The sequence below is a fragment of the Pelecanus crispus genome, chromosome 3 (genome assembly GCF_030463565.1).
Source record: "Pelecanus crispus isolate bPelCri1 chromosome 3, bPelCri1.pri, whole genome shotgun sequence".
NCBI classification, from domain to species: domain Eukaryota; kingdom Metazoa; phylum Chordata; class Aves; order Pelecaniformes; family Pelecanidae; genus Pelecanus; species Pelecanus crispus.
This window is the reverse complement of record NC_134645.1, coordinates 105,763,418-105,779,207: the sequence shown is the minus strand read 5'-3', so window position 1 is coordinate 105,779,207 and position 15,790 is coordinate 105,763,418.

Genomic DNA, 15,790 nt, shown 5'->3' with positions numbered 1-15,790 from the left:
TATATATACTGTGGCATGTAAGTCGCCGTACCTCCCTAAGGTTAAAGCAGGAAAGAAGTAGCAACGCTTCCCATGAGCAGGGACAACCGCACATGAAGCTGTTCTCAAGAGAAGAGGAAGTAAATTTCTTCTTGATTAAGAAAGAAACAATCCAAACCAAAAAAAAACCCCTTCCAAATTCCTCTTTTCTATCCACAACTGTACTGAACTTTCACTAAAACAATTTTATCCATTTTTAATAGGATAGTTTTCACTTCTTGGTGTTTTCTACCCCCCGAAGTGCTAATATTAACAACAATTTTTAGTTACGGGGAAATAGCATAAGCAACACATAAGCTGTCAACATACCTACAGTGCAAACTGAAATGATTATGTGAGTTTTCACATCACTGCTAACAACAAAAAAGTTAATCTCTATTTTTTTCAGTTCTAGCTAAAGAAACATCTCTCTTCCACCCATGAAAACCCTGCCTCTAGGGGATTTCTGATTTACCCAGGTAAAACAAATAGCAAGTCCTCTGGTTTTAGCCAGCTGGACCAACAGCTCCATTTCTTTCGAGTCCAGCCAAGCAGGATGCAAATGATGTCCTCACCCCGGTCCAAAGCGTGACTGGGAGCTGCCCAGTCCCTGCAGGGGCTTCCACTTCCCGTGGGACCAAGAAAACACAACGGGCTTGGATACGTGCATTGATATCGTGTGCTCTTCTCCGTAAGTCCACATCCCTTCCACCACAGGGCTCCAGGCAGGAGGCGGATGCACTCGCCGAGCGTTTCTGGCTGCAACCCCAACCCATCATTTGCCGCGGGGCTCTCGGGGACATGCGCAGAAGAGGACTTTCCCCTCCGTGTGCATCAAGCCTTTGTAGCGCTTTGGACTACACAAAGGCACAGAAACTTCCCTGGAATCTGGTCACCAGGCACGAACAAAGGAGGATTAAAATAACCAGGATTGTTAAAAATCTTTTGCAGTCCCAATTCATATCGGTTTTGTTTTCCAACTGAAGAAGCCCAGCCCACATAAATACACACTTCACAAAAAGGTGCATTTTTGGGATTACATCACCTCATCAGCTATGACAGGCAAACTGTGAGCGCTTGCGTCAACAGCCACAGCACTGGCATGCTGGTGTCCCAGGAATAAGGAAACTTAACCGAGAAGCCTGTGCTGTGCTACCAGAAGCACGAACATCAGGAAGACTGTGAGAAATGACTATGTAATTTCCAAGGAGAAGAAAGTTATTGAGGGCAAGCTCTTCTTTTTTTTTTCCCCCACCTCTTTTTTTTTTTTAAATCTGTCAGCTATTAAATATCACCAGGAAAAGCACTCCCCAGTGGATAATTCATTTTGTTGCTTGAAATCGCCACTTACTCAATTTATCTGTCGCTCCTTTGATCCAGTACTGATTGATTTAGTTACGCAACACTGCATCATCCAAAAACTCAGCATCTGCGCCTGACTTCAACTCCCCTTTTTGCAGGGAAAGGCTTCAGATGGGAGAGTTTGTTTCAAAAACAAAGGTTCGTTATACAAAAATATACAAAAAAAGCTCAATTCAGAACTGACTTGCTATATATTGTTGTTTGCTGGACACTGAAAATGCAGATATGTAAATGAAACAACTAAGAAATCAGAAACAAACTGCCTAGCTATAACAAAGATATCAAGAAATGAAACTCCATGTTCAACCCTCCCATAAAATTGGAAGAAAAACTCACTCCCCCAGAGGAGGAGGCTTTCTGCAGAGGTCTCAGCTTTTTTGGGCTGCTACCCCAAGCAGCTTTTTGTGCCAGCATTATCAGACGGACAGATTGTAAAAGGCACAGCAAAGGAAGAACTACTCCTGGTGTCGATTTCCAGAATTTGCAGAAAAAGAAATTGTTTCAAAAGGAACTCATTTGTGTAACAGAAAAACAGAGGGAAACAATCTGCTTTTGTTCCAGAGGGGGTCATGTGAAAATGCATCAAGTCTCCTGCCAACAGCCACACAACATTAAACACTGCTTCAACGGCAGCAACTACAAGGGTTCTTTTTTAATTAGAATAGTTTCCCAATTCAGAGGAACATCGACTCCCAGAAAAATTAAACCAGTGGCCATTTGAAACGCTGTAATCGGCATTTGATTATGACCACATACACGAGCAGATCACTAGCAACACTCTACCTAGAAGTCATCCCACAGCAAGGCACACTGCTCATAGAATCATAGAATGCTTTGGGTTGGAAGGGACCTTCAGCCCAACCCCCTGCAGTGAGCAGGGACATCTTCAACTAGGTCAGGTTGCTCAGAGCCCCATCCAACCTGACCTTGGATGTCTCTAGGGATGGGGCATCTACCACCTCTCTGGGCAACCCATTCCAGTGCTTCACCACCCCCATTGTAAAAAAATTTCTTCCTTATATCCAGTCTAAATCTACACTCCTTTAGTTTAAAACCATTACTCCTTGTCCTGTCATGACAGGCCTTCCTAAAAAGGCTGTCCTCATCTTTCTTACAAGCCCCCTTTAAGTACTGAAAGGCCACAATAAGGTCTCCCTGCAGCCTTCTCTTCTCCAGGCTGAACAACCCCAACTCTCTCAGCCTGGCCTCGTAGGAGAGGTGCTTCAGCCCTCGGATCGTTTTGGTGTCCCTCCTCTGTACCCGCTCCAGCAGGTCCATGTCCTTCTTGTGCTGAGGGCCCCAGAGCTGGACGCAGTACTCCAGGTGGGGTCTCACCAGAGCAGAGTAGAGGGGCAGAATCACCTCCCTCGACCTGCTGGCCACGCTTCTTTTGATGCAGCCCTGGATACGGTTGGCTTTCTGGGCTGCAAGCGCACATTGTTGGGTCATGTCCAGCTTTTCATCCACCAGTATCCCCAAGTCCTTCTCCGCAGGGCTGCTCTCAATCCCTTCATCCCCCAGCCTGTATTGATATCGGGGGTTGCCCTGTCCCAGGTGCAGGACCCTGCACTTGGCCTTGTTGAACCTCATGAGGTTCACACAGGCCCACCTCTCCAGCTTGTCCAGGTCCCCCTGGATGGCATCCCATCCCTCAGGCGTGTCAGCTGCACCACTCAGCTTGGTGTCATCTGCAAACTTGCTGCGGGTGCACTCAATCCCACTGTCTATGTCATTGATAAAAATATTAAACAGCACTGGTCCCAGTACAGACCCCTGAGGGACACCACTTATCACCAATCTCCATCTGGACACCGAGCTGTTGACCACTACCCTCTGGATGCGACCATCCAGCCAATTCCTTGTCCACTGAACAGTCCACCCATCAATCCATACTTCTCCAATTTAGAGAGAAGGATGTTGTGGGGGACTGTGCCAAAGGCCTTACAGAAGTCCAGATAGATGACATCTGTAGCCTTATTTGGTACCTATGGTCAGAAAAAAAAAAAAAGACCCAATTATGCCACAAATTGCTTTTTAAAACAGGTACCTCTGTATACACTAGTTATTGTTCCCTAACCTGCCTTTCTACAATGGACAGGAAAGAAATAATCCTCTCTGCTACCAAATTTTACCAGTGCAGTAAGGCCCCTGAACACCTGGGCAAGCTGGATCAGAGGCTGAAAGCGCTCAGGCTTACAACCTGAAAGATGCTTTACACCTTCAAGTCCAAATATTTAATCCAGGAAAATGTATATCTGATGTTTTAAGCAAAATTAAAATCACTGGACTTCCAATTCTGCAACACAAACATAATGAAGGCTAAAATTGTACCTTGCCCCAACAAGATCGAGCCCCATCATTAAAATATTACTTTTTCAAAAGTCCTCTGGATTTAGATACGTGGGGTTTTTTGGCATCCACAGAACATTTTGCATCCTTGGTCCACTTCTGGCGCTATGAGCCGGGACACGCACTACGTTCCAGTGGCCACCCGTGTGTTTGGGCAGAAGATGTGAGCTCTGCCCTGCCGCTCAGTCCAGGTGTGGATGGCCCTGGTGCTCCTCGGTGTGCCAACGAAAACTACAGGCCAAAGGCTACACACAAATGTGCTTTTCTTGCAGTGTATGGTTTTTTAAAATTTATTTACAAAAGTTTTTCATACAGGCTACGAGCAGCAATAACCTGCTCTTCTAACGCACATCACTATTCTCTGAGGAAAGGGCTGCTAAATACAGAAATATTTTACCAGCTGCTGCCCTTCAAAGGAAATTCTCTCCTATGCTTTCCACAGAAAACACATTCTGAGGGGTTTATGCCAAAAAGTGATTTAAGAATTCTTGGTCACATTTTAATGCTGTTTCTTGAGTTTCTTCTTGGAGTAACTTCAGTTTCCAGGTGCAAAGATAAGGCATGAAGATATAAAAGTTTGCCCCCTTGTCCCATGCCACCCTTTTAAAGCAAACCAAATAGCAGCAACAAAACATTTTGGGCTGAAAGTTCAGAGCATTGGGAGCCTGCTCCCTTTCAGCAGGATCCTCCAGCTCCCACCCTGCTTCTCAGGAGCTCCCTGAAACAACAGATCCCAGTTTTCACATTTAAGTGCCTGAACTTGAGTTCCAAAAAAATCCCCAAAATAGGCATCTAAACAATCATGCTGGCTTCTGAGAGCAACGCGCTGTCAGGCCTGGCTGCTCAGCCTTCTTGGAAAACAGCCACTTTCCCCGTTCTTAAATTAGGACTTTGAAGCCTAATTTTAGGCACTTGATTTTGGAAATCTTGAATTGTGTTTTCTTGTTAAAGTGATGTTTCCCAGTCCCTGCCACTGCAGAGGTGACTTGTCTCTTCCCTCCTACAAAAGTACAAACTATCCCTCCTCCAAAAACACGACGATCACGCTGCTGTTTGCTTTTGTAAATGTACTGGAATTGAAAACGCTCAGCTGCTTGAGAACTGGAAGACAGCACCGATAATCAAAGCTGTCAACCATTTTCTGTCCATTTTCCAAAGCTGCCCAGTTTCTCCTTTCTATTCAAAAAGCCTTAACTGCCCCTTGCATGTATTCCCTTTGCCTTTCAACTCGCTGCCAACCCCAGATTCCCTTTTTTTGCCCTTTCTGAATACCCTCTTAGGTCCCAAGCATGCTTAACATCAACAATAAGAAGGGGTTTATAATAAATCACGGTCCATACTGATCTGAAAGTGCAAGTACATTTATTTTATGGGAAACCAGAAGAAGCATGAGTGTTGCGGACTTTGTACTTTCGTTAAAATGCAAGAAACTATTTTTAAACTTTATTTTACAACTGTATCTCTAGCAAAGCGATGCAGATTTTTGGCCCACCTCGCATCAGCGGCAAATCCTCCAGCCTGCTGCTGACTCAAAGGGACCCACAGTGCTGAGCTTTCACGCTCACCGGCAGCATCAGCGTAAGGGAGTTTAGAAAGAAATGATTTGTATAAAACTCAGGGAAGCGTAAAAAATGCTGGACAAAGGAGAGGAGCTAGTCTCAAAACAGTTTAACCTCAACAGTATTTTAAAACACTCATTTAACGAGGGGGATGATTTCATGCCATTACTTCTCCTGTCATTTCCCCCCTCCAAATCTTTCAGTAATGATTACCTTCATATGTAAATACACATGGTAATTAAAGTATTTTAGAGAACAGAAACAAATACAAGAAAGGATACTGCAGAAGTGAATAACTACTTGTGCTCAATACCCAATACCTCATTAAACCAGAATCTAATAATCTTCAGATAGGTGAGTTAAGACAAATCATAGGTCCTTGCAGCTTTTTTCGCATTTTCCGCAGATCTAAATTAGGATCAAATTAGGATCTCAGCTCAAATTAGCATCTCAGCGTCCTAGGGTTAGGGCATTCACATGCATTTCATCCCCTCACAGTCAACAGCTCTTGCTGCACTACAGGATAACTTCAGCCAGAGGGAAGACACCGAGGGTGATGGCCAAGCAGCAAAAGCAAGTTGGAGCAATGACACAAATGCTCCCATGGAAGTACTAAGAATCGGAGGAAAATGGTATGCCACCGCCTCTATCCCAGAAGGATGCATTCAGCATCCAGCTACAAATAAAGATCTCTCATGCTGCAAAGGCCCGGTTAGCAGAAGTAGATCTGGCATCCCTCAGTGCCACGGGAAAATGCTTTTTGCAACAGTGTGCATCTTCCTGGAATAAAACATTTGATGGGGTACCCGGCTGTCCCAGCCGCTGTGTCCAGACCCCAGCACCACTATACTGGAAACTTCCTCGCTGCTGCTAGCTTATAGCACGGTGCTGTTACAGTAATAAAGTGCAGATTGCAAAAGTATTTACAGAAATAAACCAGGGAGGAAGAAAAGGCAGAGCATGCAGGTTTATTCAACTGCCGTGTTTGTAATAGCACGCAACTATAAAATGTGCAAGGACACTGCACAGACAACTCCCGGCTGGGGGTTAAAGAACTGGTTTGGTTTTTTTTTTTTTAAAAAAAGGGAAAGAAACAGAAGAGAGGATCTGTAGCAAACTAGGTCAGATCGGAACAGGGAGAATATGTACATGGCACAAAAGCTACAAGTTGACTTTTTTGGAAGGCAAGCCAACGCACAGCATTTGCTGCATAGCTTTGCTCCAAAGCCCTCGTCCCCAAGCAGTACGTGAATGTTTATTAACAGCTACTGTTTTAATCTGAAGCTCCCCCTTTTTTCAAAAGCCATGCTGGTATTGCAATTGGGAAAACGCTGCTAGCTGTAGCTCACAATGGCAAATTAGCCAGAGGAAGCCTGGGAAGCTAAAGAGAGAGTGAGCTGAGAAGATGAAGGAGTCAAAAGCTAAGTCTGGAAGACCGTAAGGGCTTCAGCTTTCATTTCGGGTCTCCTTTCTCTTATTCAAGTGCCACCTGCAAGAAGGTCTGAAAAACTCCTCCCTTTTTAATAAAGGGACTCCTCTAATCTCTGTGCACTTCACTCAAACCAACTTTTTACTTCCACAAGAGAAAAATAAAGGTATGGTCCCCAAAGCCTATTTTAACGAGCCTTCTTGGTCAAAAGGCTGCATTTTCTAACAGAGACGACGAGAGCACAGCCAACGGGTCCAAAGGACGGAGAAGCCCATTCTTGCATGACCATTACTATCAGCAGAGTTCACGACAGTACAGTGTAGCTTCAAGACAGTAAGCTTCAATTTACTTTTTTTCTTTTTTTTAAATGCCCACATCTCATAATTGCATATTAAAATTGAAAAAGCAAGAAGTGGGGGTGGGGGGGGGAAGAGTTACAAGTGGGAGCGCCCTCCCACGTGAACCCCCGTTTCCTCCAACACCCCGCAGCAGCAGCACCCAGCCTGAGCACCGAGAGAGCACCCACCACCAGCCTGCCCCTTCCCCCTGCCAAAACGCTGCGGCGCCGAGGTCTGAACCCAGGGGACATCTCAGGAATAAAACTGAAAGTATGGGACAGATCTGTATTTCTTGGTTTTCTTCTTTGCATTTATGAGCTTGACATGTGAAAGCTTGCTATCTGACCCATAAAAGCACCTACAATTCTGCACAGGCGAAACGCCACACAAAGCAAGAAATGGCTGCGTGCAGCTATCTAGTGAACAAGGTTTAGCTACGGAAAGGTTGTCTGGGGTTCACGCGCTGACTAGACACAGCAATGCAATAAAAAGCTGAGAAATTAGACGAAGATCATGAAAGCTGAGGGTGACAGTCACGAGGGTAATGCTACACCATGCAACACACTGGCTAGTACACGGATAACAGGGCACACAAAACCTGAATTAAGATGCCCTGCTAAGACATGTAGCTATAACCCCTGGGGTTAGTGATACCTCTGGAGGACCACATGTGTTTGGGAAACCAGATCACACTGAAAAAGCACATGAACTAAGTCACCCTTAGGCAAGTTACAGTATGTTAAGTATTTATTTGTGTGCTTACTTTTATTTCCAATGAGCATAGGGTAGCACCTGGAGTGCTATGGGAGAAGTGAAATTCCCTGGTGGGCCCTAACGCACAAAAAATACATGTAATACACTGAATTAGTTACATTCCTCAATAAAAGTGAAGTGAATTTCTATACTTTTACCTAAAGGAAGAAAAGATGCATACTGACACTATAAATGTACACCACAGCCTACCTTGCTGCCGTTTTTTCATATGGCCAGCCACGCTATGAGAAGTCAATCTTAAAACTTTTCTATTTTCCTGCTGTACTCCTGCGAGACATGAGTTAATCCTGTACGGCTACACCAGTACTTGGTGCCTTCGTTTTAAGATGCTAAACATCATGTCACAGAGTACAACCATACGTAGTGAACGGTACTAACAAAAAAAAGTCAGGCAAGTACGAATGATGGCTAGCTTTAAATAGAAGAAGGTACCAAAAATGGTCATTTTCCCACCATTCTGAGAATTAAGAGAAAAGAAGAAGAAGAAAAAAAAAAATACTCCAGGTACAACTGTTATGCTGTAGCATCGTGCTGCTCAGGACAAAACCCTGCTGCTAGGCGCCCTGTTAAACCCCCTACCTTCAAAACAGTACAGAAATAATAGACTTATCATTCAAAAAGGGAACTGCCTTTGAAAATCTGATTTCCTTTCCAAAGGATAAAGGAGTTAACACTACGTAAGGCAAGATTTTGACCTTGTTTTCTTCCTGCCCAGGACCAGCAAGGAGTATTGAGAGTGAAGACTACATGTACTGGTACAGGTGCAGAAGACGATGAGACAGGAGATTTTTTACAGATGCATCAGTCAGATCATTCCCTCCCTTTCCCTTCTTGTACAACACTCAGCACATCTGGAAACGAAGCGTTGCCAAAACCACACAGCGATCTGATGGCCATTTGTTGCAGAAGCTCAGGCCTGAAAAGCCTGGTGGGTCCTGAGGAGCTGAACGTCCCTGCCTGCACCAGACCCGTGCCAAACCAACCGCTGCCAAGAACCAGCAAATTTCAGGGTACCAAATCATCGCTGTAACAAGGGCACCTGAAAACGATGACTGACTCTTAGAGCGGTTAGAAAAGAAAGCATTTCTACCCGTACATTTCCTTGGTTTCATGTTGGCAGCACTTTCCCAAATGTTACTTCATCAGAAGACACTGCTCCAGGAGGCAATTACTACAATTTCTTGTATTTTATTCTTTGTTTTAAGGGGAGAAAGACCAACCAACCAATTAAAAGGAAATATTGTAGTGGTAAAGCTTGGTGTGACCTTACCACTGACTCTTTCTGTGAACTTTAAATAGACTGCTGGAGAGGAAAAAACCCACACTGTCCACACATCTGGCAACTGCCAAACTGTTTTCTACAAGCTTATAATATAAAAAAATCAGGCACCTGCAGAAGTCATGTAGGAAATCACAGCAAAATAAGTCAGTTTCTTCCAAAATTTAGCCACTCTTTTCTTTCAATAAGAGGCAACAAATTCCTGGTGCAGTGGAAATCCCACTGCCATTAAAACCTGTTCCAGCAATGAACCCAGCTAGACTAAACCCCCAGCTTTAGTGCCAGGGTACAGAAGGTTTTCCTACCTTTGCTTCACACTTCCAAAAGCACTGGAGCAAAGGCAGGGTCAGCACTGTAATGCGCTATAATGCATCTGCTTTAAATACAGGGACAAACCAATACCCACACGAGCCACAGGCAAGAAGTTTCCTCGCCCACCCTGCAGCTATTCCATCCTCCACAGGGCAGCAGTCCCCTGGAGAAGGAGGTACCAGATACACCTCCTCTGCCTTGCCGCTTATGCAAAGTCTCTCAAACAACGCCTTTGGTAACTTGTTCCTAAAAATGAGAAGCTCCCCTCCATACAGGCGTTTTTCCTGCTCACGCCTGTTATGGTTCCGGCTCACGCCCATCACTAACCCGCAGGCTGACAGCCACCGCATCGCCTTACCCTCACTTCAACTTCTCCATTCAGCCAGGTCCGTAGCGATAAAACCATACCCAGGGCGCGTGGGGTGACCGGGAGCAACCAAGAACAGATTTGACGCTGCTGCAAGGGGTGCTTTCATTCCTTCCCACTCTTAACACTCTTAAGAGAAGGCCAAAATAAAATGCATTGCACACGCATCATTTTATGTATAGCAATAGTTCTAGTGAAAAGTGCAAGAATCACAGAAAAAAAAAACGTGAAACAACAAAAAGGTGACACAGGATATGTTAATGTCGTGCAGAGCTAACTTACAGAGATTTCTTAAATATAATCATAACAGCGTGAGCTGACAGATTATTGCACTGTAAAAAGCAAACAACAAAAAACAGCCCTGAAATGTTCAGAATACAAAGGAGACAGATGCATTGCTATGCTTCTGTCTTGAAAACTCCAGCACTAAGGATGATCTCAAGGCAGATCAGATCATAGAATCATAGAATCATAGAATCATCTAGGTTGGAAAAGACCTTTAAGATCATCCAGTCCAACCATTAACCTACACTACCAAGCCCACTCTAGACTAATCAAGGGTAGACCAGACTAAACCATATCCCGAAGTGCCACATCTACCCGTTTTTTAAACGCCTCCAGGGATGGTGACTCCACCACCTCTCTGGGCAGCCTGTTCCAATGCCTGACCACCCTTTCCGTAAAGAAAAGATGTGAGAGGGCAGGACTCAAGGGGAAGCGGGAGAATGTTAACCATTGAGAGACCCAACAGATGGGGACCAACAACAGATTTCTTCCAAAAAAGGCAACTTGAATGTTTTATTCAATCTAAACACAGCAAAAGTATTCTAATAGAAACAGTTAGTGAAAAGAAATACACAGATAAAGATTGAAATAAAAAGCTAAACAGACAGTGAATATGACCAAAAACTTTTACTACACACTGGTCAGCCTGCAGCTGAGGACCTTGAAGACAGAGGGCAAGTATCCCCTTCAATTCTCAGCCTTCAAGCATGTTATACTGTAAGAAACTATAATCAACAACCTTACTAATGATTTGCGACACACCTTGAGTGCAGTAGCCTGAGACTAAATTTCAATGGGAAGTGTGATTTTCTGATAATACCAAACATTTTTTACTTGATGCCCAAAGCTTAAATTCATTATATGAGAAAAACATATTGCTAGATAATTGCAAAATGGTTTACATGTGGAAAATAACTTTCTCCTTTACTATGCTGCTCACAGCAAAGTGCAAGCCTAACTTACAGTGTATTTTATAAGCGCTCATATTTTGCCAGGAGTGAAAGATAGGAAAGAATTAAGTTGCGTTTCATCAGCCACACTTGTAAAGCAACTCTTTAAACCCTGGGCAAAAGAGAAGCTCCTTACCCTCTACAGTAAAACTCTGTGCACATCTATTATATGAATGGCAATATATTAAAAGTTGCTCAGCAGGTAAACCCAAACCTTTACATTCTGAGTGCACCTATTTCATATATGTTTTGTATAGACTGTGTAGGATACAGAACGATGCTTCAGGCAATGAAATTGCTTATTCGTGTTGGCAGCTCTCTAAAAGTTTCCCCCTCCGGAATCTCGCCACCACCATAGCTCTATTTTTACTGCATGCTAAAAGCAAAACACGCTTTTGTGCAAAAAACTCTTTCACGAACCAATTTTTCAAATATCAAAAGACAATTCCAGTGGTTGGAGGCTATTTTTCCACAATGTTTTTATCTCCCTGGAATACAAGTCCTCCACACAGACATGTCATCTCTAAAACAAACAGCAGCGAAGGGACTCTTCATTTAAATAGACCTGTTATTCTGGACCAGGGCAGCTAAATGCTCAAGTTCATGGCCTCACGTAGGAACTGGTACATGGTGGAGGAACACAGTAAGGAAAAAAATAAACAAACCAAATTTGGTTAATATTCTGCTCTCACGTTAATGACTGACAGCTTAGGTGGGAATTTGGTAGGGGTCTTGGCAGAGTGATGCTGTTGTAAGGAGGGATGTGTCAGAGCCGCTGATGGCTGATTAGGGCTCCTTCATCAGTTCAGCCCAAAACCCAGCCCTGCTCCTCTCTTCTGCAAAATAACCTCCCAGGGCGTCAGGTGAATAAGTTTTTAAAAGGCAAAGCCTGAAAAATAGATACAGAGAGAAATATGAAAGTGAGAATGGGAGCAGCAAGGAAAAATGAAGCAGGGAGAGGGGTGGAAAACCCCTTAACTTCATTGCTAAGCTCCTTCACGCGCGCAATTGGCAATTCACGTACAGTCCCCAGCACTGTAGGTTCAAAGACGGTCACCTCCTCCCAAGGCCATACATCTCTCCTTCAGAGGCAACACGGTACTGAAGGATGTAAAGCATTCACTCCGAGATTATATTTTTCATACACTGTAAATGGTGGTTAAAACCTGTCAACGTCCCTGTGTTCTCACCAAGTGCATCTTTCAGGACTCAAATCTGTATTTTAACAGCTTCCTAAATATACATTTTAAGACACAAAGTCGATCCCCACAAACGCTCAGAAAACTGAGCTGCGCTATACGCAACCGATACGCAGGTTGGTGCATCGTCTGAGCCTGACGTGTTTTGTGAAGCCAAGAAGCATTCAGTCTGCACAACTGGAAATTCGTGACAGCTCTGCAATTGCTCAACTAGTGTTTAGATTTGAATATCTTATCTAAATGAGCTCTGCACTGAATTTAGAAGGAATGAGTCAATTAGATGGACTTCAAGAAATGAGAGAAAAACGTTTGAAAAGAACATTAGCAGTCCCTTCCTGTACCTTAATGCAACCACTTAGTAGTGCTGATAGAACAGAAATCAATATAAAGAAGTACCAAAGGATGTTATTTTTGTTCTGCAAGGCATGGCCAGACTCGCAGCCTGCTTTTGCTTGCTTCAAAGGGAGATGCTGATGGTTTTGAAAGGGCAAAAGAAAGAGTAGGGAAGTTAGAAGTTCCAGGAACCTGTCAAGTAAAAGTGGAGGATCGAGTATGGCCTCTGGAGAATTACTCAGGAACCTGATGAAGGCTGCAAAACCAGAGGACAGAGCTACAACCATTAAAACGGTCATGACAAGTGGTCCGACATCATCATTGGCTCTAAAAATGGCTTACACCCGTGCACAATTTTTACCTATAAGCAAGCAGAGGCAGCAGCAGCAGCTCATGCATTAGCAAGGCAATGATCTACACTGAAACACGGTGGCCATTCTGTGACTACGTGTAGTATTATTATTTTTTTCTCCTCATTTTTAACTGAGCAGACAAGGCTTGCCAAATGTGATACACCCCTTACTGACTTGCTTAGTGCCATCTCTCTCCATCTCTATGTAATGGGTCTGCCACCCTCCATATTGCTGGTGTTCCCTCGCACTTGTGTTTTCCTCTAGTCCTTACACTGCATTTTATCCTCTTGCAGAAGGTGATGGGGACACCCACCCAAAATTTCCCAGCCCACGGTTGAATCTGGCAGCCAGGGCCAGACAAGCCCAGCCACCTCTGCTGTAGCCGGAGCAAGCGAGAGGCTGCAGAGGCGACCAGGGTGTAAGCTGCACCTTCTGGGTGGCACGCAAGTCGGAATTCAATAAAATATGAAAAAATCTTTTGCAAGAGGCTTTTCTGCTTAGGCCTGTTAAGGAGGCAGAGAAAAATCCACAAGTAACCAGGCCTGTTGGACTAGCAACTTATTTTCTGTCGCTATATCACATATGTTAATAAAAAAATTCTGAACTGCGTTACAGGTGCAGGTGTTTTCCCCATTAGTGAGGCTTCATGCATGCAGTAAGTCAAGCTCACAAGACTAATGTAAAGCTTAACAACACACCAAAAGGCCACTGTATACGAGTGACTGAGGGACAAATATATGACACAAGGGATAAATGCATGACCCTATTTTAGGACAAACTGCTGAGAGCTTGCACCAGTTCCCAGGGTCTGTGATCAGCTAAGAGCAACCTCTCCGTGTCAGTACTGCAAAAGAGAAATGAACCACCAGACCAGTATTGGACATTCACCAGAAGCACCTGCTACCCTGCAATCCACATAAGCATATACATAAAAATGCAAGCACAACTGTCATTGCGTCCTTCAAAGCCGAATCCAGATTCCTGTGCCTCTACCAACACTGTCCTACAGCTACCACATGAGGTAATGCTCGCATGCTTTTTGCTCAAAAGCATGTGAGCAGCCACGTGAACGAACTGAACACGCAGATGCTTTCCAGTCAGCACACGTGCCATGCACCCAAACTAGCATGCCATTTGAACTTCAGCACACAAAAAGGTTTCTCGAGTTTCTTTTTCTAAAGGGCAGGGCGATGGTAAACATTGGAGAATGTCATCCTCCTAACCGGTTAAAGGTTTAATTATTGTTATTTAAGTCAAAGGTTCTCCCTATTGTTTGGCTAGGAGATGATTCTCAAAATGATGATTCAAAACATCAGCATTTTTAAAAGGCACCCGGGAGCAGGACAGAATCCTTCAGGAAAAGGTTAACAGAAGCTTTCTAATTAAATTATGTGCATAGAAATAACACATCTAAGGGGAAGCCTACAAAGATTAAGGTATAAAGGTCTATAGTTTCCCAAGTCTTCATCATCTCAAGTGAAACCAAACCTGAGGACGCAGGACCAGCTCAAGAACTAGACCCCTATGTTCGGACCCCTACGTTGACAATTGATAAAGTAGTGGCAAACGTACAAGTAGATTTCTTTTACTCATTTCTAAGAGCTTCAAGACCTATCTGACCTTCAAGACCTCTATCTGAATATAGATGCCATGGTTTTAACTCGGCAGAGGAGCTCCTCCACCAAGCTGTGGTCTGCTCCAAACGCACAACCGTACGGCATGTAAGGGAAGAAGGCATTTTCCTGTAACTAGCACCTAAGGGAAGAAGGCATTTTCCCGTAACTACAACTTGCTAGGGGCTCCTTAGCCAATGAGGGCACAGCAGTAACGCCGCCTTAATCTGAAATGCTTCCCAGCAAGTTTGTAACAGCCTAAAGTAAGGGGAGGAAAAGAAAAAAAAAGAAACAAGAGCAAAACAGGCAGCAATGCAAATTTGCATGCTTATGAATTAGTTAGCTAAACATATGGCCTAAAACCATAAGATACTTCGAGGTGTATTCGGTTTAATAAGCTATACCACATTATTCTGCAAATTAATACTTGCTAGTTTCCATTTAACACTGGTAACATGCTTAAGAACCGTGGCACCAACAGAAACGTCCACCAGCCCGCATATACCTTAAAAGCTGGAGCGTTACTTGAAATCAAGACTATGTCCTTTTTGAAATCAAGTCTACGCTTTACAGCAGAGAGCCTGAACTTGCGCATAGGAAGAAAGCAATTACCCTCCAGTCACCGCAAAGACAGCTGGCGAGAAGAGAAACAGTTTTCTCAAGGTCATAGAGGGAGAGGAGCGCTTCCAAGCGATAACACAAGAGGAATAGTCACTTTGTTCAAATTGCTGACCCAGTGTCTCAAAGGGTAGGGTTATGTAGGGATCAAAGAGCAGGGCAGAATTTGAAAATGCAGGAAAAAAAAGGTTTATTCCACGTTTGTTGTAGCTTTGCACAAGCAAGTTTTGTCTCCTGTAAATGTTAGTGCAACTCAGCACATTTAGTCATCACCCAAAGCATCTCACTTGGCAGGCAAATGTTTGGTATGAAGCTTTGACACGGAGGTCAATTAAATCCAGACAACTTTAGCATAAATACAAATTCATGGAAGATTTTGATATTTCTGCCTGCTCAGTATGCCATTGGTCATCAACAAAGCTATCATTAATGAAGCACAACCTCTACAGCTAATAATGCTTTAATAAGGGCATGCAGAATACCCAGATGCAATGGGATGCTGAGACCAACTCTCAAATCGCAGCACCAAGCTCAGCATAAGTAGCATGATTCATTTGTTCTTGGAGAAACAACAATTACACTTAGCAGCATGCATCTGTAAAATCTCTACACCTGGTAAGGGAATTTATTAGATTGCCATTGTGCTTTCTAA